Source organism: Chenopodium album, chromosome 13 (genome assembly GCF_948465745.1).
Source record: "Chenopodium album chromosome 13, dcCheAlbu1.1, whole genome shotgun sequence".
NCBI lineage: Eukaryota > Viridiplantae > Streptophyta > Magnoliopsida > Caryophyllales > Amaranthaceae > Chenopodium > Chenopodium album.
Window position 1 is genome coordinate 38259706 of NC_137846.1, and position 25925 is coordinate 38285630.

Below are 25925 nucleotides of genomic sequence, written 5' to 3' on the forward strand. Positions count from 1 at the left end.
AGGTATACAAGAGAACTTTGGTAATACATTGAGGACGATTACAACATCCACCAAGTAATAAATGGACAGACAAAAGGAATATTTGACGTTGGAGGTTATGTAGAGAGCATGTGTATTCAATTTCATAAAGGATGTAAATATAGCTTGGAGTGAAAACAAACACAAGATCATCATACAAGCTACCATTGTCATGGCAAAATTTTAAGTTTTTGCATACACAGAACCATGAAAGTTCACTATGTCAAGGAACATAAGTGAGATGACCATTTTAAGGACTTAAACGAGTAAATTTATAAAGAAGCAAGTGAAAAGTATTCAAGAATGGATTTGAGTGGTGCATGTTAAACAACAAATAAGGGACAAGTGTTATTGAAAGTGTAACCCATAAAACAAAGGATAAATTTTTGTAAGAATAAAAAGGATGAGCCAAAGTATATAAAAACATGCGAGTTTGCATAAAATTAGTAAAGTGATGAATAAAACCTTTTCATTGGACCTTAGTAAGGTATAAGACATTTTTCATAAGTCATTGTGAAAGAACATTGACTAAAGGTATGAGTTGAAAAGGAAACTATTAAGTTTAACCAATTTGATCATGAGAAAGCTAGACAAAGTCAAGGTTTTGAATAGCAAAGTGCTTCATACTAAAGGATTAGTAAAGGATAGTGTAGATGGAAATTAATTATTTTAGTATGACGAGTAAAGGATTGAAAATATTATTGATACTCACAACAAGAATGAATATAAAGAAGTATTATGATTTTACCAAGGATGGAATGAGAAAGAGAACAACATAACTCTAAAATTGAGTTGAGTGGAGTTACGGGGGCGTAACTCGTTTTCTTTAAGGGGGGGTAGAGTGCGATAGAGTTAAATCGGTTCTTTCTTCTTGATTAAGAGTTAAACCAATTTTAACTTCTCTTTTAATAGTCGGATCTTTTGAGATGTTAAAATTTTCGGTTTCTTCAATTATCGGTGTTTTATTCTCAAGTGCTTCCATTGCTTAAATTATTTTTTTGTCATTTTCATTGTTAATAAAGCAATGCTTGTCATCTTGGGTAAGAGAATGACACGAGCAGTAAGCAGAAGAAGACATATTATTAAACTCAAAAACCATTACATCGAAAAGAGAAACGTCCGTTGGGACTTGACTACTAAATATTCTAGGAGTTGGTGCCAAACTAGGTGAAATAGAGGGAGGTGCAACTACAAGAGATTTAGATGACTCAACGACAAAAGACTCGAACTCAGACTCAGACTCAGACTCAAATGACTCTGACTCATCAAACATGGGTCCTTGTCATGTAGTGATTGAGATCTTCCTTCCACTTGGTGTAGTCACCTTTACGGTCTTACGCCATCCTTGAACTAGTCCTTCTGCTGGAGTGATGAGCTTGGAGGAGTCAAAATTCTCACTTTGTAGCACTGTTTGGATGAGCGCGAAGGCTCCAATCACCTTATGAAACTTTTGTTATTGGGTTTTCGACGCGCTTAGGCTCATTCTTCTCGTACCTAAAGAGGAGACCCATGAGATTAAAGTCAAAGTATAGAGGTGCTTGTTCCCTGTGTGCACAGGAATAGGAATCTCGTCTAGAAAGTTGCAATCTAAGAAGATTTTGAATCCCGGTTGTCGTATTCCATCCTTGAAAAATGGTTTAGGGAATTCGCAACATTGATAGTCTTCTCCCTCTCTTATGAATTGTCAATTTAAATTGAGGGGATAGCGATCCATTGGAATTGCCTTTTTTAGGGTGCGAGCGTTTCTTCGTGCGTTAATCTTTTCCCGGGCTCGCTTGAGATGTTTTAGAATTGGTTCAAAACCAAATCCAAAAGTGTCTAACTTAGGGCCTATAATGGTCCCAAGTTGTAGGTTGATTTTGTTTGACTTTGGTTTGACTTTAATTTCGTTTGGTTTGACTTTTAAGATGACTTGTTTTGAATGATTTAAAGGAGAGTTTTCCGCTGTGTGTCTTTGATAAATGCCTTAGCCGTTATCACGGTGGCGGTAGTGCCTTAGAATTTCCTACCTTGTGTTTTAAAAAGGGTAAAACAGGTATTTTAAAGGAAAGAAATTTCTAGGGTGTTACACACATTCTTACTCTACCATCCCTCTTAGGAACTGGTACCACGTTGGCAACTCATTCTGGATACTTGGATACCTTGATAAAACCTGTAGTTATTTGTTTTTGAACTTCTTCTTTTATCTTAAAAGCTACATCGGGTTTCATTTAACATAACTTTTGTTTTACATGTTTCATTCCTGAAATTAATGGTATTTTGTATTGAGCAATTTCTCTACTGATTCCTGGCATATCTTCATATGACCAAGCGAAAAAATCAATGAATTCTTTTAGTAAATTAATTAAATCAATTTTTTCTTTTTGATAAAGAGTTAAACCAATTTTAAATTCTCTTTTAATAGTTCGATCTTTTGAGATGTTAACAGTTTCGGTTTCTTCAATTATCAGTGTTATATTCTCAAGTGCTTCCATTGCTTTAATTATTTTTTTTCATTTTTCATTATTAGTAAATCAACGCTCGTCATCTCGGGTAAGAGAATGACACGGGCAGTAAGAAGAAGAAGACACCTTATTAAACTCGGAAACCATTACATCAAAAAGGGAAACGTCCGTTGGGACTTGATTACTAACTATTGTAGGAGTTGGTGCTAAACTAGGTGAAATAGAGGGAGGTGCAACTACAAGAGATTTAGAGGACTCAACGACAGAAGACTCGAACTCAGACTCAAACTCAGAATTAAATGACTTAGACTCATCAAATATAGGTCCTTGTCCTGTAGTGATGGAGATCTTCCTTCCACTTGGTGTAGTCACCTTTACGGTCTTACGGTATCCTTGCACTAGCCCTTCTACTGGAGTGATGAGCTTGGAGGAGTCAAAATTCTCACTTTGTAGCACTATTTGGATGAGTGTGGAGTTGTCGTCGACATGCTTAGGCTCATTCTTCTCGTACCAAAAGAGGAGACCCATGAGATTAAAGTCAAAGCATGGAGGTGCTTGTTCCTTGTGCACAGGAACGGGAATCTCGTCTAGAAAGTTGCAATCCAAAATGATTTCGAATCCCGGTTATCGTATTGCATCCTTGACAAATATTTTAGGGAATTCGTAACACGGATAGTCTTCTCCCTCTCTTATGAATTGACCATTTAAAGTGAGGGGATAGCGATCAATTGGGATTGCCTTTTTTAGGATGCGAGCGTGTCTTCGTGTGTTAGTGTTTTCCCAGGCTCGCTTGAGATCTTCTAGAATTGGTTCAAAACCAAGTCTAGAAGTGTCTAACTTAGGGAGGCCAGGTAGTTCCATTCGTTTGGCTATTACTTTCTTCTTTCTTGGAGTCATTCCAAGAAAATGTCCTTGTCTCTTGAAAATAGCATTATCTACAAGATTTGAATGGGGATTGTAGTCAAGAGGGGTTTTTTCATCTTCCTCGATTAAAGAGACCTCTTCAGCAATCAAGCCCCATAAATCTTCGCCATTCCCATTGTGTTCCACATTTATAATTTGTTTATCAACCGCTTTGATTCTCTATGGTGAGCATCAACTGTGACAGGAACTTTTCCAACTATGCCTTTGATTTGCTGATGGAGGATCAAGGGACGGATTTAAGGTCATGAAGCCAAGGGCTTCTTAACAATAAGTTGAATGATGCTTTAATATCTACCAATTTCAAAGTAGTAGTATGTTTAATGACTCCCGCAGTAACGTTCATGGTGATGGTTCTAAGAGCTTGACGGTGAGTGTTGTCACAGGCTCCTGTTCCTTGTGTGGATGGAGACAAGTCTTCATCTTTTATCCCCAACATCCTTGCAGTTCGAAGTGGGCAACATTAATTACTGACCCGTTGTCCACAAGAAACATTGGCACATTCATTGTTTTGCAAATTACTGTGAGATTTAAGGCTTTGTTGTGCTTGCCACCTTCTAGAGGTAAATCTTTGTCAGAAAAGGTGATTCAGTTGATGGGACTAGGAAGATAACTTGTGAGGAAATTGGCTAATCTCTCTAGAGTAGGCTCTGAATCTATCCCTACTTTAGCTAAAGCGTCCATCACCGCGAGCCTATGCTCATGGGATGTGGCTAGTAGCTACCACATATTCATATGAACTATAGTTTTCTTATATTGCTTGACAACATCATTGTTTTCTATGAGTGGTATGGGAATTTGTTCGGTTGTAGGGATAGGTACATTTGTGACTAGAGGTTGCAATCTTCTGGATCTTGTAAGGACATTGATGGGAGAATCCTCTTCATCCTAAATTTCTCCGGCTAGATAGATTATAGTGAACGGAGGTTCTTCCATGTGTTTAAGGTAGACATCGATCCTCATCATTACTGTCCCAAACTCCGTTGATGCTAGCATCTTTTTCTGAGTATTCTCCTTTTGTTGGGACGATTTTTCCAATATTTATGATCCCTTGGACAAGATCTCTGAACTTGAAGCAATTTTTTATTAAATGCCCTCAAGACTGATGGTACTTACAGTAAAACCTATCCGTCCTTTTAAGTGATTCAAATGGTCTTGACTTGAGAGGTTTAACTTTCCCTAACTCGAAGAGCATTTGGACCATTTTTCCTAAGAGACACCAATTGGCAGGTAAGCTATATTGCTTTTTCTTGGTGGTGTAACCACGTTGAAAACAAATGGCTTCATTTTGGAAGACTTTGAGGGAGAAGGACTTTTATCTTTTCAATGTTACGTTTCTTTTCGCCCTCCTCTACTCGCTTACAGAAATGTCTTATTAGCTTTGTAAGCTCCTCTAATGTATTTATGAGGATGCATACTTCTTCCCTACAGGCGACCTCTTCAGTTAGAGGTTTAGTTTCATTATGAAAATCACTTATGGCATCAAAAAAGGTTATCTCCTGTTCTTCGATGGCATAAAACTCTTCTACTACCTTGATGAAAAGTGACAGGTCGATGTGATCCTCTTCGTCAGAAATCGCTAGAGAATGCGAAAGTGGAGCATTATTGATGCTCGGCTTCTTGCTAGTAGGAGGAAATGGAAGTTTGTTGTTTTCAATCAAGTATTTAATGGCTTCTTCCAACTTCCAACAATTCTCTGTATTATGGGTTGGTGATAGTTGTAGTGTGCATTCGGTTTCCAACTAGTTGTGCTTATTTCGACGTGTGGGTCTCCCATTGGTCTAATAGGAGTGATGAGTCCTTTGGCATGAAGCCGATCGAAGGCTGTATTATAGCTCATGCCGATGGGAGTAAAATTTCTCCTAAATGGTTTCTTTTGCCCTTTATTGTTCAAGGCAAGAACGTCATTCTAATCGAAGGTGCCAATGTTGTTGGAATGGGTGGTTTTGGAAGAAGTAGGATTGTCGTTCTTCTTACCTTTCCAGCCATTGTTGTTATTATTAACAGTTTTCTTGTTTGCAAGGTCATCTTCGATGTCAATGCCTATATTGTACACAGCTTTGAAAGCATTCAAATTGTTTTGATATTTGAAGTGCCTTAAATACTTGTCTTAGAGGTTCTTGATGAACATCCTCACAAATTCTCTTTCAGTAGGGACTTCAACCATTCTAGCAGAAGTAGCTAAAGTTTCCTTCCACTTATTGTAGAAAGCGGTGACTCCTTCATCCTCTTTCTATTTTGGCATTTCAAGTTCCCTATGATCAGTTTCAACTTGTATGTTACATGTATACCTATCAATGAAGGCATTCATAATGGTTTCCCAAGCAGCAACCTTTTTTTTATATAATGAGAAAAACCATTGTTGACATACAGTTTCAAGAGAAAGTGGGAAAAGCGAAGGGAAGACCCTCTTATCAATTGCCTTAATATTCACAATTGTCTCGAAAGCCCTTAAACGAAAATAAGGATTGTCAGTTGGCTTGAACTTAGGGATGTCATTGGCGTTGAACTTCTGCGAAAGAAATTCTATATCCACTTAGACCCCTTGAGAGCTAATCCCATGGAACCTATAGTCATTAGATATTTGAATTAGGCTATCCTCAATGCGCTTAATGGTATCGACCGGCACTTGCCTGCTAGGGTCGTTGACTTAGGTAGCGAGCCCTATAAGCATTTTAGCGAGTCCATTGACAGTCTGCTTGAGTTGATCAATTTCTTCTTGAATAGCCATTATTACAAACATTTTTTCTGTGTCAAATTGGTTTATCAAAAAGTAGTACTTGAACAAAAGTATTGTCCTTGATTAAACGCCCTTCCCTCCTTAACCAAGTGTTGCAATATTAAACCATTGACTCTTTTAATGACTCGACTCGAATTAACTTCACCTTTTATAGGTTTAAGAAATAGCAAAAAATGGGTGCATATTTTGGTAATCAAGTATGAGAAACATAGTTTATGTTGGGAGGATAATATCCGACTTACCCCCCCTAAAAAAATGACGGAAAATGCGCACACAAGACTCTTAGACATGGTCACGATAATATATGTACAAAGTGTGTGTATTTGACTAGTGAGTGAAAGTGACATGCTTGAGACTCGTGTAAGGACCACGGGACTATGTGACTAGACTCGATCGACGAATTAGACTCGACGCGAAGACCTGAACCATCACGCAACAGATGGGACTGTTACGTCGCGTCAACACCATCGCCACGTGATATTTCTATCGCGTCGCGATGGACTTGGCGCTTCGCATCACAAGTCAAAACCTCTGTGTGAATATTGAAACGTCCGTTTTAACTTGTTTTCGGTGTTCTGTTCGAAAAGGTAAGCCTACAGTCTTGCTAAGTTGAATATGATTAGAATTTATTTATTTAATTTAATTAATTTAAGCAAAGTCCTTTAGTCGTTAGTCAGTTTATTAAGACTTATATACAAGCACAAGTCAAAACAAACGGTTAGTGTAATCACATATAAGCTATGCACAAGCAAGAGATCCACAAGTAGTTACACTATGATTGTAGGGAATATTTCAAGTATCCCACACTTGAGCCCCACTGTGATCATACACTTAAGCATGGTGGCGTCCAAAGGGAAGGAAGCTAGAGTAAAAGAGTCGCCAACAAGTTTTAGGAACTTGTAAACCGTTCACAGGGTGAAGGTTACGCCCCTTCACGGTCCATGAGATCGCTAACTCCATAGTGGTCTGGAACCATGACTTGATATTCGGGGATGAAGGTACAAATCCAACCTAAAAGAGATTGAACCTGCACTAAATAGGCCTCTACTTTATTCTTCTCGTATTCATGTGCGCTTTCTGACTAACATACAACCAATAAATTAACCCTTAACCTGTTTAATCTATGTTGGTTGAATTTAATGCACAAGCAAATCTATTATTGGCGATCACTTGAATTATAATCAAATTAGCCTAAAAAAGATTATTAATTATCTTATTAAGCGTGATTACAAGTACAAATTCCCTTTAAACATGCATAAAAGGCGTGATCAAGCAATAACAATAATATATATCAGGCAACATAATAATAATCATCAATCATAATAATCTCAATAAAGCTTAATAATAGCAAGATCCTAGGCATGATACTAACAAGATTAATAACAAACCCTACTATGTCACTAAACAATAAAGATCAAAGCTTTATCCCTAACATGATACTAACATGATATAAAGAAAGAATAGGAAGCATCATAGAAACATGCATGATATGAGAAATATTAGTTATTACCCTTAACATGATACTAGAAAGCAATAAAACATCTTAACATGATACTAGGAATTAAAATAATTAAAGCATGGTTTCTATATCAAAATAATAACAATTGAAACTACTTAGTTCGATGCCTCGTATCTCTTTCTAATAACAAAATACACGCGTTAGTAACTTCAAGGAAAATAATAAACAATCAATTAAATCAAATAATTGAAATAGAGATTTAGGACAAAACCCTCAGAAATTATAAACCTTTCACGTTTAGGTTGAAGGCAAATTCGAACTTGGCTAGTTATGTCTAGAACTTGTGAGTGTGGAATTTTGAAAAAAGGAAGGTTTAGAAAAAGAATAGAGAGAGGGAAGCTTCTAGCTTTTAGAGAGAAAATATAGAATTAGATGATTGTTGATAATTGTTGATGATTGTGAATGAATGAAAACGGGGAGATACGACCCCTATTTATAGAAAAATAGTCCGAAAACGATAGAAAATACTTCAAATTCTATACGGAATAAAATTGGCATCTGTCGCCAGGCGACAGACATTAGCGCTAGGCGGCAGACTCTGTCGTCTGGCGACAAACCCTGTCGTTTGGCGCTAACTAAAAGGTAAAACGCGCTTTGTACGGAATCCTTTTTCTAATATAATTAAGTAATTAGAATCCGCGTTAAGTAGTTTTAAGATCAAATTTATCATAAAACACTTATTTTATTTCAAATAAAAACACTTTTAAAATATAATTATCAATCCTAATGCTATTAGAATTTAAATGGACCTTCTAGATATTCTAGAAGATTAAAATCAATCCTAATAACCTTAGGAATAATAATTAATAGGCCCTCCTCTAGATCATTGGGCCGCATATAAAATTCATTTCAGGCTCAATTTAGTATTTAGGCCGTAACTTCCGAATTATTCATCGAAATTGGGCTTATAATATATCGTCGGAAAGCTCTTTTCGAGCCGAACCTAACTGCACTATTATTCGACCCTCATCATGGACCAAACTAAATTGGACTGGCTACTTTCATAAATAGAGTAAGAAAAGAAATGTTTTCAAAAACAGAAAGAGAAATATTTTAATAAAAACATCCACATTACTAGACTTTCCACACTTTCACTTCGTTCGACAATCAAGTGACATGAAAGGTATTCATCACTGGGTTTTGTTTTTGGGGAGACACATTTGGGTGTCTACAATGATGTAATGAGTTTACAATCCAACCATGACTCTAGTTCTCTAAAGTTCAAGGATTATGGTAGTTAAAGAGGGACCATGGTTATGAGTCCGGATGCATCGCGTGGAAGCCTTACCTTTGGAAGGGTTGGTGCGTATGGATGGAATCCCCGGAAGATAAACTTGCTTCCATGGATTGGCGAATTCACAAACTCGGATGTACCCTTCATTGCATGGAGCGTTCGATTCGGTAGATGGAACGTGAATTCCTAAGGGCTAAAGCCATATGTAGAACACATATGGGATTTAGAAAAGTAGAAAAAACTCAATCAGGAAGTAGAATCGACCAAACAATACTAGAATCGGTCTAAACAAGAAGGCTAATTTCTGGCTCGGTGTTGGAAGAACTCAGGGCGAGAAAACGGGATCCATTTTGTGGAGAAGACTTTTGGTTATGAAACATCCAATTGAGGCTCATAAATTATGTGACTGCAAATACCCTTTGAACTTCAGATCTAAATTCCTTTAGCACCTCTCATCTTCTGTATCATGCATCTTGAAAGGCACTACCTCTATAGGAACATCGTTTCATTTTTATCTTTCATCACCTGATGCTCAGCAAGAGTTACAAAAGGAAATTAAGCCAAAGTTATCCAAGTGCATGTTGGGTTTCGGTGAGTCCCACCCACCGCCGAAGGAAACCCGAGCAAGGATCACACTCACAATAATTATAACCATAAAGCATAATAAACTTAAACAACAAGATTAAGAAAGAGATTAATACCTTTGTCGCGTGCTTCGCTCACTTAATTAAGCTCTTACTTCGAAAGCTCTTAGCCTCGCTCACACGAGGACCTCCAACGAAGTCCACCCGCAACCCAAGCACCGAAAATGGTCCAATGCTTAGGAGTTAGCTAAGCCCGACCTAAAACCCGAGTAATTAATTGTGTTAAAAGGTTTTCACAATGGTGATGCCTTTTTAAACACTTACTCGAGTAATTTTCCCAATACCCCAACTTGGGTATTTATAGGGAAAACAAGAGTGAGATTTGCTCTTCCATCAATATGGGAGAATTGATTTTTCCATTTTATTTTTAAATCAAAAATAAAATTAATAATCAAGCTACTAATAAATCAACAAGTGGCATGCTCACAAGAGAGGTTAGGTGAGGACCATTTGGAGAAGGGGGGACCAAACTTGCTCCCCACTCCCTCTCCCATAGCCGACCAACACAACACCAAACACCTAATTAGTTCGCGCCACGTGGCAGCCCCACACTTTGGCACCAAGGCACCCAAGGTGGGCTGCCAGCCACTGCCACCCCTACAACCCATCAAGCAACGCACCATGTCTGTGGGCTGCTATGGGCGAAGGCAGCTGCTAGCAAGCCACGCATCATGTGCGGGCTACCATCCTCGGCCAGCTGCTAGCATGCCCCGCACATGGTGCGGGCTGCTAGCTGGCTATGCTAGCCAGGGTGCGCTAGCACGCATTGCTAGCCACCTTGCTAGGCCATATGCCCCTAAAATCCATCCGAGCACGACCATGCATTTTACAGTCTCGCTCTTTGAGAGGCCTTGTAAACTACAAAGATATTTTCCCTATTTTAGTAGGGTGACATTCCCAGTCTTATAATGTAGCTTCTCTTAGTAAGAGGACCTAGCCGCCCGAGTGTTGCCGCTATAATCCCCTTTTACGGCAGACGTTTGACAACATCAAAGCGGACTAGTATTCAAACAAGAGAACTCACAATACTCATGGTCGAGGAAATAGGTTCCGATAGCCATATGAGAAGTATACTTATGACGATTTTTAATCTCTTAAAGTATTCTCATAGGTCGATCCATTATGGTTCTAAACCAATACCCGTGGAAATGATTTATGACAATCATGTCCTTGTAGCACAAGAAACGGTGCTATAAATAAAACTACACACTGATCTCAAGTGGTCATTAACCGTCCATCGTTTAAATGACCTTGATTAGGGATAATTCTCGATTATAATATTCAATGTTCACTTAATAGGTGTTTCCTACCAAGACTGGTCTTGATACCCTATTTTGAATATTCTTAGAATCGAATGGACTCATTATTTAATCCTAAACCACGATTAAATAGCAAACGGAGTGATAAAATATTGCATGAAATTTAAATTAGTCCAAAACTTGAATGGTTTTTCTTAGTGTCTTACATTAAAATGTTCAATAATTAACTAAAACACTAAACAAGGAAATCAGAGCCAGTCTCCAATGTACCTGATTCTTATTGCCTCAACGCGCTTGTTGTGCTTCACTTGAGGCATAGGTTTAGTAAGTGGATCGACTACATTGTCATCCGTTCTAACTTTACAAATTCTGATTTCACCTTCTGATTTCCATTCTCGAATCATGTGAAACCGCCGCTTGACATGTTTGACCTTCTGATGTTCCCTTGGCTCTCTGGCCTGAGCAATAGCTCCATTGTTGTCACAATAGAGGGCTATTGGACCCTTGATGGAGGGTACAACATCAAGTTCACCAACGAACTTACGAATCTAAACAGCCTCCTTAGCTGCTTCAGCATCTGCCAAGTATTCGGCTTTAGTTGTAGAATCTGTAGTTGTGCTCTGCTTGGCACTCTTCCAACTGAACGCTCCTCCATTTAGACAGAACACATATCCAGATTGCGATTTAAAATTGTCTCTGTCTGTCTGGAAGCTTGCGTCGGTATAACCTTCAACAACTAATTTTTCTGAACCACCATACACCAGGAATTTATCCTTGTTCCTTTTTAGGTACTTAAGGATATTCTTGGCCGCAGTCCAACGGGCCTCTCTTGGGCCTGATTGGTGACAAGGGGAAAAGACTAGGTCGTTGACTAATCCTCCCTCGGTCAAACTAAATTTATAAACACTTAACAAACCTAAATACAAGTATAGAGGCAAGTCAAGAGTGTAACCCAAAAGAACGGTTATGTTCAAGCACTCTCAATCAATGCCTAAGCTAGGTCGAAGTCTAAGGAAAAAAGGTAAACATTAACCAACTACCAAAACAAAGAACCAAACAAATAAAGCACTAGGGAATGGGGATCAACAAGTAATCATGACAATTGCAGCAACTCGGGAACAACATGCAAATCAAAGGTTGCGAAACTAATGGTAAGAGCAATCGAAAGAGCTCAACAAGCTACCTCCTAGAGGTCTAACTAGCGCCAACTACGAGAGACTCTAACTGGAAACGTCACTAACCGAACTCAATCGACAATTGTGAGCTACAAACTAATGGTCCGAATCAATGTAGACTCATAATGCAATCTAGCATAATTTTCAAGGCCTAATCGAATTACACACATGCAAAATTTCCTTTAATCACTTTAATCTCAACAATTAATCAACACAATTCCCAAATTAAGAACAATCAATCAATCATACAAGTTTTACCCAATCCCTAGCCAAACAACTACTGTAACATCATTATCTAATCAACTAACAACTAAGGAAATCAAGAATCAACAAAATATCAAGAACAACTACACTAATCAAGCATCAAACATCAAAATCAATCCAAACAAACATGAATATTAAACAAAGCAATAAAATGAGATAGAGTTCGAAATGCTCATTGATAATAGAGAAGATCTTCAACACAATTATCACCATTAAATCTTCAATCTCTCAATCACCATTGAAATTCCTCACTTTCTCTCTCTAAATCTACTCCTAAACAAACCCTAAAACTATAGAGAGAAGCTCTCAACGAAGTTAAGAATATAAATTCTCATTCTAATTCTACTTCTCATTCTAATTACTCCACCAAAAATCGGGTTATAAGGTATAAATAGGAGGTGCGAAACAAAGCCGATCAAAACAGGGACCCGGAGGGGCGCGCCCGCGCGAAGGGGTTGTGTGCCCGCGCCCGTGGGTTGCACGCCCGCGCTCTTCTGGGTTTCTTCGGTTCTTCTTGAGGCTTCGTGCGTTCGCTAAGAGACTTCGAGTGAGCGCGCAATATGATGATGATGAACACTAAGAGAGGCAGTTTCAAAAGCACTTGACAGTGAGTTCAACACCACATCCTCATGAGAGCACGGCTTGAGAGCACAAGAGTTAGAACTAGGAGAATCCACTTCCTTGCACCTTGAGCTTTCCCAATGCTATAAGCTTGCTCCAAATGCATCTTCTACCTTAGTAATCCATCCATATCAAGAACCGAACCTTGTACGATACCTACAACCACGAAAAGAGAACAAATAAAGGAGAAAATACTAGAAAAACCATAGAAATGCACAAAACCACAAAATACGAGAGAAAAGGTAGAATAAAGAGCAAAAGCATGAAACTAAGCATTTATTAGGAATAAAAGCTATGAAAAGAAGGTAAAAAAATCTAAATACACATCAAATGGGTGCCATTTACGGCACTTATCAATTGGTAACGGCTCGTAGCACTCAAGGCATACGATACATCGGGCCTAGTACATATCATAGCATACATGATCGATCCAATTAGTGAAGCATACGGAATCTGATTCATCCTTTCCCGCTCATCAGGTGTTTGTGGACACTGCTTCTTGCTTAGGGTTATGCCATGTGATAGGGTAGGTGACCTCTCTTGGCCTCCTCCATGCCGAATCGAGCCAGTACCTTATCAATATAAGTACTTTTGCTCAATTCAATTATCCTTTTCAATCTATCCCTATAGATTTTGATGCCTAGTATGTACTGAGCCTCTCCCAAGTCTTTCATTGAGAAACACTTTCCGAGCTAGGCCTTTACAGAATCTAACAACGGAATGCTCTTTCCAATGAGCAATATGTCATCGACATATAAGACTAGGAAGGCGATGTCACTCCCACTGACCTTCTTGTAAACACAAGATTCATCTGGATTCTTGATAAAACCAAACTTACTGATGGCTTCATCGAATCGCAGATTCCAACTCCTACTAGCTTGCTTTAGCCTATCAATGGACTTCCTAAGCTTACAAACTTTCCCAGCATTGTTTTGGTCGACAAAACCTTCAGGCTGTGTCATATATGCAGTTTTTTCCAGAATACCATTGAGGAAGGCGGTTTTGACGTCCATCTGTCATATTTCATAGTTGTAATATGCAGCAATCGCTAGGAGGATCTGAACGGATTTAAGCATTGCGACTGGAGAAAAGGTTTCATCATAATCAATACCATGAACTTGCCTGTAACTTTTTGCGATCAATATAGCTTTATAAATGAATACATTTCCATCTTTGTCGGTTTTCAACTTAAAAATCCACTTACATTCGATAGATGTGTAACCTTTGGGTAAGTCAACCAAGTCCCAGACTTGACTTTCAAACACGGAATCCATTTCAGATCTCATGGCCTCTTTCCATTTAGCAGAGTCGGTGCTTGCCATCGCTTGCTTGTAGGTTGTCAGTTCATCTCCATCCATAATCAGGATGTCCTGATTCTCGGTTAATACTATACTAAGATATCTATCAGGTTGAGATCTCGACCTCTGAGACCTACGTAGAGTAACGGACTAAGCATTTGCATTGTCGGTTTGACTTTGCACATTTTGACCATTTTGACCAGCATCAACAAATGTTGTTTGAGCACTTTAACTGTCAATCTGATTTTTTTGCTCATCCTCCCGAACTTCATCGAGTTCGATTTTCCACCCACTTGTCATTTTGGAAAGGTGCTCCTTCTCCAAAAAGACACTATCGCGAGCAATAAAAACTTTGTTCTCCGATTTGTTGTAGAAGTAATACCCTTTGCTTTCTTTTAGGTAGCGCACAAAGTAAACCTTGTCAGATTTGGGATGAAGTTTGTCAGAAATTAATTTCTTGACATATGCTTCACATCCCCATATCTTTAGAAAAGACAACCTAGGTGGTTTCTTAGTCCATAACCCGTATGAAGTCTTTTCTACAGCTTTTGATGGAACAAGGTTCAGTGTTAGTGCCCCAGTTAGAAGTGCGTGTCCCCAGAAACAGATAGGAAGATCACTAAGGCCCAATGTAGATCGTACCATGTCTAACAAGGTTTGATTTCTCCTTTCGGATACTCCGTTCTATTGTGGATTTCCTAAAGGTGTCAATTTTGAAAGTATACCCTTTTCTTTCAGATGGTCATCGAATTCTTGGCTCAAGTATTCACCACCTCGATCCGATTGAAGGGCTTTGATTTTCTTGCCAAGCTGATTCTCAACTTCACTCTGAAATTCTTTGAACTTTTCAAATGATTTAGATTTGTGCGACATGAGGTAGACATAACCATATCTACTATAGTCGTTTGTGAAAGTGATAAAATATCGATGTCCGTTCCTTGTGGCGGAGCTCATTGGTCCACATACATCGGTGTGTATTATACCCAATTAGTCTCCTGCCCTTTCTCCGAATTCGGAGAATGGCTGCTTAATCATCTTGCCTAATAAACATCCTTCGCAATTCTCAAATGATTCTAAATCGAAAGAGTCAAGAACACCTTCTTGTAGAAGTTTTTTGATGCGTTTGATGTTAATGTGGCCAAGATGACATTACCACAAGTACGTTTGACTCGACTCCATGGTCTTAGCCCTTTTGGCGATATTATTCACATTATAAACTTGTTTGTCCAAAGAAAGCACATAAAGACCATTTTCAGAATGTACAATACCATATAAAACATTATCGAGATAAAACGAACATTCATTGTTCTTGGCGTCCAACGCCAAAATTCAAATAATGTTTTTGGTAATGTTGGGAACATAAAAACAGTTTTCAAGTTCCAAAACAAGCCTAGAGGGCAAAAACAAACTGAGAGTTCCTACGTATACGGCCGCAATTGTGGTTCCATTGCCGACCCGGAGTTCAAGCTCTCCCTTCGTTAGCTACCTAATGTTCCTTAGTCCCTGGGAATTGGAACAATGGTGTGAGCCACATCCGATATCTAATACCCATGATGTTGAGCTAGAGAAGTTTAAGTCTATAACGAATGTACCTGATCCAGAAGCAACAGTTCCGTTCTTCTTATCTTCCTTGAACTTGAGGCAATCTCTCTTCCAATGTCCCTTCTTCTTATAATAGAAGCATTCAGAATCAGATTTAGAAGATGCTACCTTCTTCTCCTTGTTATCCTTGGTAGCTTTAGACTTAGGCGAAAAGGTCTTCTTCTTACCCTTCCCCTTAAAGCCTTTCTTCTTCTTGCCTGAGAATTTGAACGGCTTGCCCTTTTTGATCATGAGCATGTCATGCTTCCCCTCATCCTTGAGAATTTTCTCGGCTTGCTTCAACATACCATGAAGCTCGGTGGGGGTTTTCTCCATGCTTTGCATGTTATAGTTCATCTTAAATTGATCATAACCTTTGTGCAGCGACTGGAGAATGATGTCAATTGCCATCTTGGTTGAATACCCCACATCAAGCCTTTCCATGTTCTAAAAGAATCCTATCATTTTGAGTACATGTGGGCTGACTGGCTGTCCTTTCTTGAGGTTACTCTCAAGGATCTGCTTGTGGGTTTCAAACCTTTCAGTTCAAGCCTGCTCTTGGAACATGTTTTGCAGCTCAGAAATGATCTCAAAACTGTCTCCTTTTCAAAGAAAGTCTTTTGAAGCTCGGGAGACATTATGGGCAACATGATGCATTTGACATCTCGATTGGCACTTTGCCATCGGTTTAGGGCAGCCTGAGTCACCTCCTCATTGGGAGTCTCGGGCATTTCCTCATCAAGGACATATTCCTTTTGTTCTTGCATGAGAACTATACGCAAGTTCCTTTTCCCATCAAGAAAGTTTGTCCCACTCAACTTCTCCTTGTCGAGAATTGAGCGCAACGAGAATTGGTTGTTTAAGTTATTTGAAGACATGATTCTGCAATTGAAAAAATTTAAAGTTAAAAACCATTCATAATTCTGAAATAAGATTGAAATCATGCATTTTAATCAAACTTATTTAAATGTCTTATTCACACATTAAAATTGTCCCCGTTTTGGTGAGAATTAGTCGATTCTAAGATCCAAAGAAACAAAGAGTAGTTAAGCATGCTTTGGCTTGTCTTAACACTCAACCTCCTAAGGTAAGCAACGCTTTGCTAATGGCTCCAAGCCACTCTTGGTTGGATAAATCGTCGCATCTAATGCTCTCTCAACAACTTATCCACTTTTCCACGACATAATAGGACTCCATCACTCATATCGTTGAGTATAACCAAAACCAACTTGCATACCCGGTATTCCTTACGTATCCTAGGGAGTAATAGTGATGCCTCACTTTGGCGAAGCCCATCACTACTCTCAATAAATCGATAAGTGTTGTTTTGGAATGGCAATTTCACTCAATATTTTAGGGACCTAGGGTTTCTATGTTGGTTGATTTAAGTGAACTTAATTTATCATCACAACATTCGAAATCCTAAACATGCATCTAACATATAACTCATATATAAATTTTCATAACTAGATATTTATCAAAAACATAAATAAAGATGCATTTGGCAACTAGCATGACCCCTTGAGTCTTCAAGTCTTCAAGGGACGGCTTCAACACATAACCATAATTATGCAAATACTAGTATCTACGATTAGGACTAATCTAAATATTAAGGTACAAAAATACTCAACGATTTGCAGACCGTATTTAGATTTACAAAAATACATCACGGGTCGCAGTCCATATTTTCTATCTTAATCGGGCCCCATTAGTTGCCATTTTATAAAACCTGTAAGAGAATACACATTCCATTCCACCATTACTATTTGTGAATGGCCCATGCATTTTACAACGATAAAACAAGTAACAATGTATAAAACGCGCGTAAACTAGTAACTAATTTAGGTCTTAATCCAATTAACATACCTAATTAAAACTAGTCAAAGTTGTTTAATACATTATGTAATTTAGCGCAATTTATAATTGAAGCTCCCACTAAATTCCGCATCCATCTTAATTAATCCAATTAATTAAGTCAGTAAACCCAAATATTTTCCAAAATTAAATTTTGCAAATGCTGCTCAAAAAACTGAGGCCTAGCCTCCAACATTTTTAATTAAAATAGATAAAAAAAATTAAATTAATTAAAATTGGCAAAAAACGCAAAATAGATAGCCCATCAATTTCGTGTTCCTAGCACCAAGCAACAAGGCTTGGTTTGCTAGGCACCAAGCCGCCTCGGCAGGGGTGCGAGGCTGCTGCTTGCACGCACTAACCTTGCTGCAGTGATGGGCTCGTGCTTCCTAGCAGCCATAGCCCGCACAACCCTTGTGCACCCCGTCTACAAGCATCAAGCAGCACACCACACTCACTTGCACATACCGCACGCACAGGCTTCCGTACCAAGGTACTGCCCTCATGCTCACAACTCGCATGCACACAACACTCGAGACGCCCAGCTGCTTCGGCAGCCTAATGTGGGCTACGCTAGCAGCCTAGCTGGCCGAGAGCTAGCTTGGGGCTCTTAGGCCTCGATTTATGTGCTCGTGTCTCAGGAAAAATTCCTGATTTTCGTGTGACATTTTTAACTAATTCTAAATTAATTTTAAAATCAATTTATTGAGAAAAATGAAAATTATAACGAGTCCAACTTAAATAAATTCATTCAAGTGCGCAAAACCAAAATTATTTCCAAGAACTATTCTTTAATAAAATTGGTTCAACTTGATGCAATAAAATGAAACCTTGACTATTAATACTCATGAGATTTAATTAATTTAAATTAATCATGAGATTTTGACAAAAATAAAGGGAAGTTGGAATTATGAACACAAATGTTTAAATAAAGGTTCCAACTTTAACTTGTGAAACCTTGTAAAATTATATCTTTCAATATGAAGATAAATGAAATTTCTATCACAAGATTCAAACTTTATGATTCCAATCAACTTTACATGATTAAATCAAAAGTTCAACCAAAAATTTATGGAATTTAGTAACTCAATGTTTCAATCACTTAAAAAAATTAAAGATTGAATCTTTAGTACTTGAAAGCAATAAAGAACAAATTTTTCACACTTAATGTAATTAATTTGCAATTATGTGAAAAATAAAACCAAACTTTCAAGCACCAATTAGTACCAACTAACCATGCTTAAAGAGGTTTAAAATTGCATATAAATTAAGGAAAGAATCAAATACATAACCACCAATAAATATGCAATAAAATTTCAAGGTTAGAAAGACTTAAAATTTTTCGTCAAAACGAAAAAATCCCTCAAAAAGTGCATTTCTAGTCGTTTTTGGCTAAAAACACAGTCCTTAAAGGGTAAAACCATTTTTAGAATGCCTTTTCCACCCAAAATTAACTATTTTTGGGCGAAAATCTGGGTTTGAGGCTGAAATCAGCTATAATACGGGCTAAAAACAAGAAAAATTAAGCCATAATAACACCATGAAAAATATGATTATAAAAATAAATGAGCAAGGCTCCGATATCGCTATTGGGTTACGGTGAGTCCGACCCATCGCGGAAGGAAACTCGAGCCAAGATCACGCTCACAATAATTATAACCATAAAACATAATTAACTTAAAAAAAGATTAAGAAAGAGATTAATACCTTTTTTGCGTGCTTCTCTCACTTAATTGAGCTCTTACTTCGAAAGCTCTTAGCCCCGCTCACACGAGGACCTCCAAAAAGTCCACCCGCAACCTGAGCACCGAAAATGGTCCAATACTTAGGAGTTAGCTAAGCCCGACCTAAAACCCGAGTAATTAATTGTGTTCAAAGGTTTTCACAATGGTGATGCCTTTTTCAACACTTACTCAAACAATTTTCCCAATACCCCAACTTGGGTATTTACACGGAAAACAAGAGTGAGATTTGCTCTTCCATCAATGTGGGAGAATTAATTTTTCCATTTTATTTTTAAATCAAAAATAAAATTAATAATCAAGCTACTAATAAATCAACAAGTGGCATGCTCACAAGAGAGGTTAGGTGAGGACCATTTGGAGAAGGGAGGACCAAACTTGCTCCCCACTCCCTCTCCCATAGTCGGCCAACACAACACCAAACACCCAATTAGTTCGCGCCACGTGGCAGCCCCACACTTGGGATCCAAGGCACCCAAGGTGGGCTGTCAGCCACTGCCACCCCTACGGCCCAGCAGGCCACGCACCATGTGTGCGGGCTGCTATGACCGAAGGTTGCTGCTAGCAAGCCATGCATCATGTGCGGGCTGCTAGCTGCAGTATACTAGCATGCCACACACTAGGTGCGGGCTGCTAGCCGCAGCTTGCTAGCAAGCCTCGCACATGGTGCGGGTTGCTAGTTTCGGCTTGATGGCATGCCACACACCAAGTGCGGGCTGCCACCCTCGGCCAGCTGCTAGCATGCCTCGCACATGGTGCGGGCTGTTAGCTGGTCATGCTAGCCAAGATGCGCTAGTACGCATTGCTAGCCACCTTGCTAGGCCATATGCCCCTTGCACTCGGGCATTCCGATGCTAGTGGTATTTAGTCATTTAGTTGATTTATTAGTAATTTTCTCGTCTCGTTTGTTATTATTTTCGACTCGACTTCTGACGCTCGGTTTCGACGCTCCAAGCTCGAATTTTCGACGTCTAAATATTAATTACTCAGGCGGCTCATTAATTCCTTTCGAATTAATTCGTCGCTTCGATTTGTTAGTTGCTTGGGTGTGACCTGAAGGGTTCAGTCAAGATTAAGCTGTAATATTAATTATACATTAATATTACTGATTAGAAGCGGCCTCCACCCAGGCATTCCGATCACTTGACCTCACTAAATAATTAGCTTTCTAATATTCCGAACCCTCTATCTGAATAATACACTTGTTCGAAGGACACCATTCCTTTCAGTGAGATCTTGGTAAAGGTGCACCTTGCCCTCTTGCATTTATTGAATTAAACCCAAACGATAATTAAGAATTAAGCCAGATTCCAATTAAAGGTTGGGTTCAAGACCCTAAACCAGGGGCCGATTTAAACGGGTCTCCAAATTTCACTTCACATGGGAGAAGAAGATAATTTTTCAGTTTCCTTAGGCTAACGACAAATTGCAAGATTCCATTCAATGGGTCGTTGACATGTACCTTATATCGCTCTAGGACCCTATGTTAAACTACTTTGTCTTGCACCAAGGTTGCATGATTGTAACCCTCGCTAATATCGCTTTTCTTACTAGTCTATCCCCTTATGGTGATGAAGGTCAGAAAGTTAGAGTCTACAATCCTATTGAAGGCGCTAGACCTTTGTATCAAAGAATCCATAATCTCTTAAAGAAGACATTAGCCACATCCAAAAGTTGCAAGGTTGGCTTCAATGCTCTATTTAATACTTTACATCACCATCATACTTAGATGGAGTATCACTAGAGGAAGAGGTACTCTTTATTGTATTCGCTCTTACTCATTTAATGATGTACAAATCTCGTGGTGTTTCTGCTCTGTAATTCCCACTTTTTGTAAACATTGACCACAATAAATCCTATGTAGCTTTAGGTCTAACTTTACTAAGACATTTGTACAGATGTCTGTTGAGATGTAGGGAAGCTTTTTTAGTAGGGAAAAGCTTAGAAAATGTGGGAGGCCCCTATGGTTAATTACTTGCTTGGGTCCCCTTTACACCACTTTGTTTATGGAGAAAACTGAAGAAGAATGTCTTAAAGTTTTCTCATAAGTCGATCTAGTATAGTTTGAAACTGATACTTGTGCTAATGGTTTATGACATCCTTGTCCTTGTAGCACAAGAAACAATGCTATAAATAATACTACACACTAATATTAAGTGGTTATTAGTCAACCACCTTTTAAATGACCTTTTATTGGAGATACTTTTGATATGTGTAGACACCTAAATATGTCTCCCCAAAACCAAACCCGATGATGAACAACCTTTCACCGCCATTATTGGTCGGGTCGAGTATTTAATCTTGGGATGCTTAAATCCATATTCAATCCCATTACATTTCATAAACTAACCCAATTCCTAGCCTATTTTCCCAAATCATAACTTATTTTCCTCTTTTCGTGCCTTTAAACCCTAAAAATCATTCATTTCGTGTCCTTTTTATAAATGTTTAGACCAATTTATTTTAATCCATAATCTAGGTCCAATGATTTAATAGTTGGATGGAAATTGAAAAGATCTTTCCAATGATATATTATAAGCCCAAATCTGAGTTATAACAACTACTACATTTTTTACCAAATGCAACGGATGAATTTAGGCTTATGCAATGGTATTTTATTTGCTGCTGTAATAGAGTAGGCTAATACAACGCATCCTACTTCAATAGTATAAGAGGTAGATCTAATGCAACGGATATTGAAAGCCGTTGCAATAGCCTACCAATATTGACAACTTGGGAAGCTAATGCAACGGCATATGTAATTTCGCCAAAAAATTTCATATGGCGCTTAAAATTTCATTATTTCCCTCTACATTTTCCCCCAAATCTTTTAAACAATTACTCGTGTTTTCAATTTAAGACAATAAACAAAAAAAAATCCCCCAAATCATTTAAACAATTACACGTGTTTGCAATTTAAGACAAAAAAAAAAACGAAAATAGGAAAAGAACAAAAAGGCTGGGTTCTTCTCTATCCTCATTGCCCTAGCTACTATAGTCAGACATTTCCATATTCGCCATTTTTTACTGAACAAAAAGAGAAAAATTACACAAAAATTCTACCATTATACACGAAGGTACGCATTGGTTGTTTAAGGGGCTGAGACGAAAGCGAAGTAGCGGTTGAATACTAGATTTTGAGGGTTTCGAAGGTCGTCCCATTTCCATCTCTTGCATGTTCCGAGTTCCGACGCTGTTACTAATTCCTTGAAGGTGCGTTTAAGGTACATTGTGTAGTTTCGATTTTCAAATTTATTACTTAACTAAAAAATTTTTGGTTGCATTTTGTGCTAATTAAATTTGGAGTTTTTTTTGTTTGTGTGTTGCGAATTTTGTATTTGAGGTCATAATTTATAGTAATAGGAAGATGGATTACTTAGTTTTGTTTTTGGTTTAGATCTAGTATAAATGGATTATAAGTGTGGGATGAGGAGATAGGCCATAAATAATGGTAATAGGAAGAAATTTCAAGGGTTTAGAAGGTCTGAAAAAATCTAATTTGAGGAAAAATCTCTCTTTTGGGGGGTTATAAATTTCAATGTTAATACTTTTATTAGTATAGCAAGATTAATATAGCATTTGAGTTTAATTTAAGTTTTTGGCTTACTGCAATTAGCTCAAGTCACTTGAACAATTGTTAGCTAATTTGTCTTATATTTACGCATTCGGAGATGTATTCCTTTATGGTCAAACATATGTTTAGTAATAGTTATGGTGGGTGATATTTTAAGACCATCTTGTTCAGTAAAAAAAAAAATTGGTTCTTTAATTTAGTTGACAAGGACACTTCAAGCTTTTGTTAGCCTATTTATTACTTCTCGGCTATTTGTTTCTTCTAGAATGTTATGGACCTATGATTAAATTTAACAATACTCTTACTAGTTGTCTAGCTTGTAAGTTTTTTCTGTGTCTCTCTTTGGGTTTTGTATTTAGTTAGGTAAATCTAGTAGTCAAAGAGTCAGTATGAATGTTTTTATCTTGTGGGTTTGCCTCACTTGCTAAATGTTTGATCCATACTCTCATATTTACATGTGTAGGTGATACATATAGGAGCATTTCTTATTGACATACACTCGTGAGCAAAGGTAACATAATATTTTATTTGGTTTTTTTACTTTTGCACTATGTTAATAACTTGATAAATTTGTTAAAGAACAAATGGCCTTAATAAGATTTTGAAGTTGTATTGGGATGGTGTGATGGATAATTTGTGTTAATATTTTTTTTAATGAATTTTTCAAATTAGTTTTGCTTGCCTTAACCGCTTAACAAAATTAATATTACGTAGTATCTATTTCTTATCTATTGAGGAGAGATAGGTATGTGCCTAAGCTATTTATGCTATAAAAGAAATTAAACGATTTTTCTAGCAAGCTATTGAAATTTATCTTTTGGTACTAATGTGCTACAAAAGGGTAATTGTTTCTTGATGGATGTGAAATCAAGTTCTATAGAAGCTATATAATATAGTTCACGTAGCTATGCTTCTTGAAATAATCCTTCCACTTTTATTTAAATATCATCCTAGCTTAACTTGCTGCTCTTTTGTTTTTCAGATTTTACTATTAAGTTATTCTAGATTATGATATATTATCTAAATTTACAGAGTTGACTTTTTATTTTATTTTATTTTTTGTTATTGAGAGAGTTGACTTGTTAATTGACTATGTTATAACAATTGAAGGAATATGGTTTATCTCATGACTCCCTGATTACATTTATGTGTATTTTAGCTAAAGATTGGTCAATGATTTCATGTCATTAAAGTTTTAATGATATTGTAATTTTGTGGTATGATGTCATGTCAATAATCTTGCAATTTGATTGTATGTTCCCTTATAATATGTTTGTCATTCTTTTTATTTAATTTTTAGTATTCAATTAAGTTCTTGTGAATTAGTGAATAAATAAATTTTATTTTTAGTAATAATTTAAATAAATAACTCTCTTAATTCTTACCCTAAAGTATGGATAGTAGAACTAAGGTGTGGTGGATGTTTGCCAAATGGAGAGATGAATATGAACAAGGATTAGATGAATATATCAAAAAGGCATTTGCTTCTAAGTCTCAAAGAAATCAAATTTGTTGTCCTTGTAAAAGTTGTCATTATCGTTTTTGGCGTCATGAGGAGGTTGTGAGAGACCACCTTATTTGTAATGGTTTCGTTCCAAGAACGGATAAGTTATCAACAAAGACAATCGCCTAATGTTAGATGATATGCACACTATGGGCCGTAACTCTTATGCAATTTTACGCATGAGTTGGTAAATAATTCATCTCATTTCTAGGCTATTTTATTATGTTTATAATTTTTATGTTACCATCATTATTACATGTACTGCATGAGGCTTTCACCCTTGTCCTTTAATTATTTGTAATCAATTCAATTTTATGTATTTGTTTCCACAGCAACAAAAGGATCCTGATAAGCAAGAACCTTCTCAAGCAAGGGTCTATAAGGAGTTAAGAAAGAGAACAATGGGAAGGACATACCTTACCAACCATGAAAAAATAGAAGAGAATATTGTGAGTTAACATTTTAGATGTATGTTATATTTGTTTAGCTTTGATAAATAATAAGCAGATGGCTTTATTTTCCTAAAATAGGCTAAAATTGATGCTTGGAGTCTTCCCAACATGAAGATGGTAGTAACTTGAAGGACCCTTACTCTGAAGTGATTCCAGATCCTAAGTGAAAAAGTCGTGTACGCCTACAAGGAAAAGGGGTAAAAAAGTCAAATTTGAAGAAAAAGATAAAAAGTCAGATTTCATATTCCCGACAGAATTTTTAGAAAGTATGCAATCTCAGCTAGTACATCAACTTGCACCAAGCGTGACAACAACAATTTTGTCTCAACTTCAGGACGCTAACCCCGGGATCAATCTTGTCATTCCTGATTTTGGGATTCCATCGGCTCCAAAGGATGTATCTAGTGCGCCACATCTTCTTGTTGACCAAAATGGGCAATCTTCTAAATTCGGTGCCACAATTAATCAGGTAACATAAATTATTTTCTTATGCTTCTGTCTAGATTTTGTTGTATGCTGCTGACCTGATTCTACTTTGTTGAAATGTTGTTGCTGTTAACATATTTTCCTAATGCTCATTGTTGCTTTATTGCTTTTATTTTTGTATATGGTTGATGATTTTGTTGTTTGCTGCTGCTTTTTATTGTTGTATGTTGCTGATGTTGATGTTCATGCTTTTGGTTGGTTTCGTTTGCCTTACACTCCTCCCCCTTTCAATTATATACACAAGTCCCCAAACTGATTTGGTGGCTGGTTTTATCTTCACTTGCTGCACAGCTCATCAATTGTTGTTGTCCTGTTCTATACCCCTGACCAGTTGTTGAACATATACGGAGAACGACCTTGACCATATTTATAATATACTCCTGAAATCTATGTGTCCAAAAGAGATAAAGGGTTATATTTTTAGAGACAAGTGGGGAATGGAATATATAATATGTAAATAGCTTACCACAGTCACAACATAACAGTCCCTCCTCTGATCCTATCATGTTTCTCACCCCCTTAGTGGAGTATTAATGACGGTTGTTTGCTTGTTGCGGGACCCCTGTTCCCAAGTCACTATACTTTTCCCTCGTAG

At 37.5% G+C, this 25925-nt stretch overlaps 1 long non-coding RNA gene across 1 annotated transcript; it reads left to right on the forward strand.

The window, feature by feature from the left end:
- The first annotated feature begins 22312 nt into the window (after positions 1-22312).
- Positions 22313-24833, forward strand: LOC145576624 (uncharacterized). Its single transcript, XR_014098499.1, has 3 exons — positions 22313-22538; positions 23352-23399; positions 24725-24833. It is a non-coding gene; the product is annotated as an uncharacterized LOC145576624 (long non-coding RNA).
- The last annotated feature ends 1092 nt before the right edge of the window (positions 24834-25925 follow it).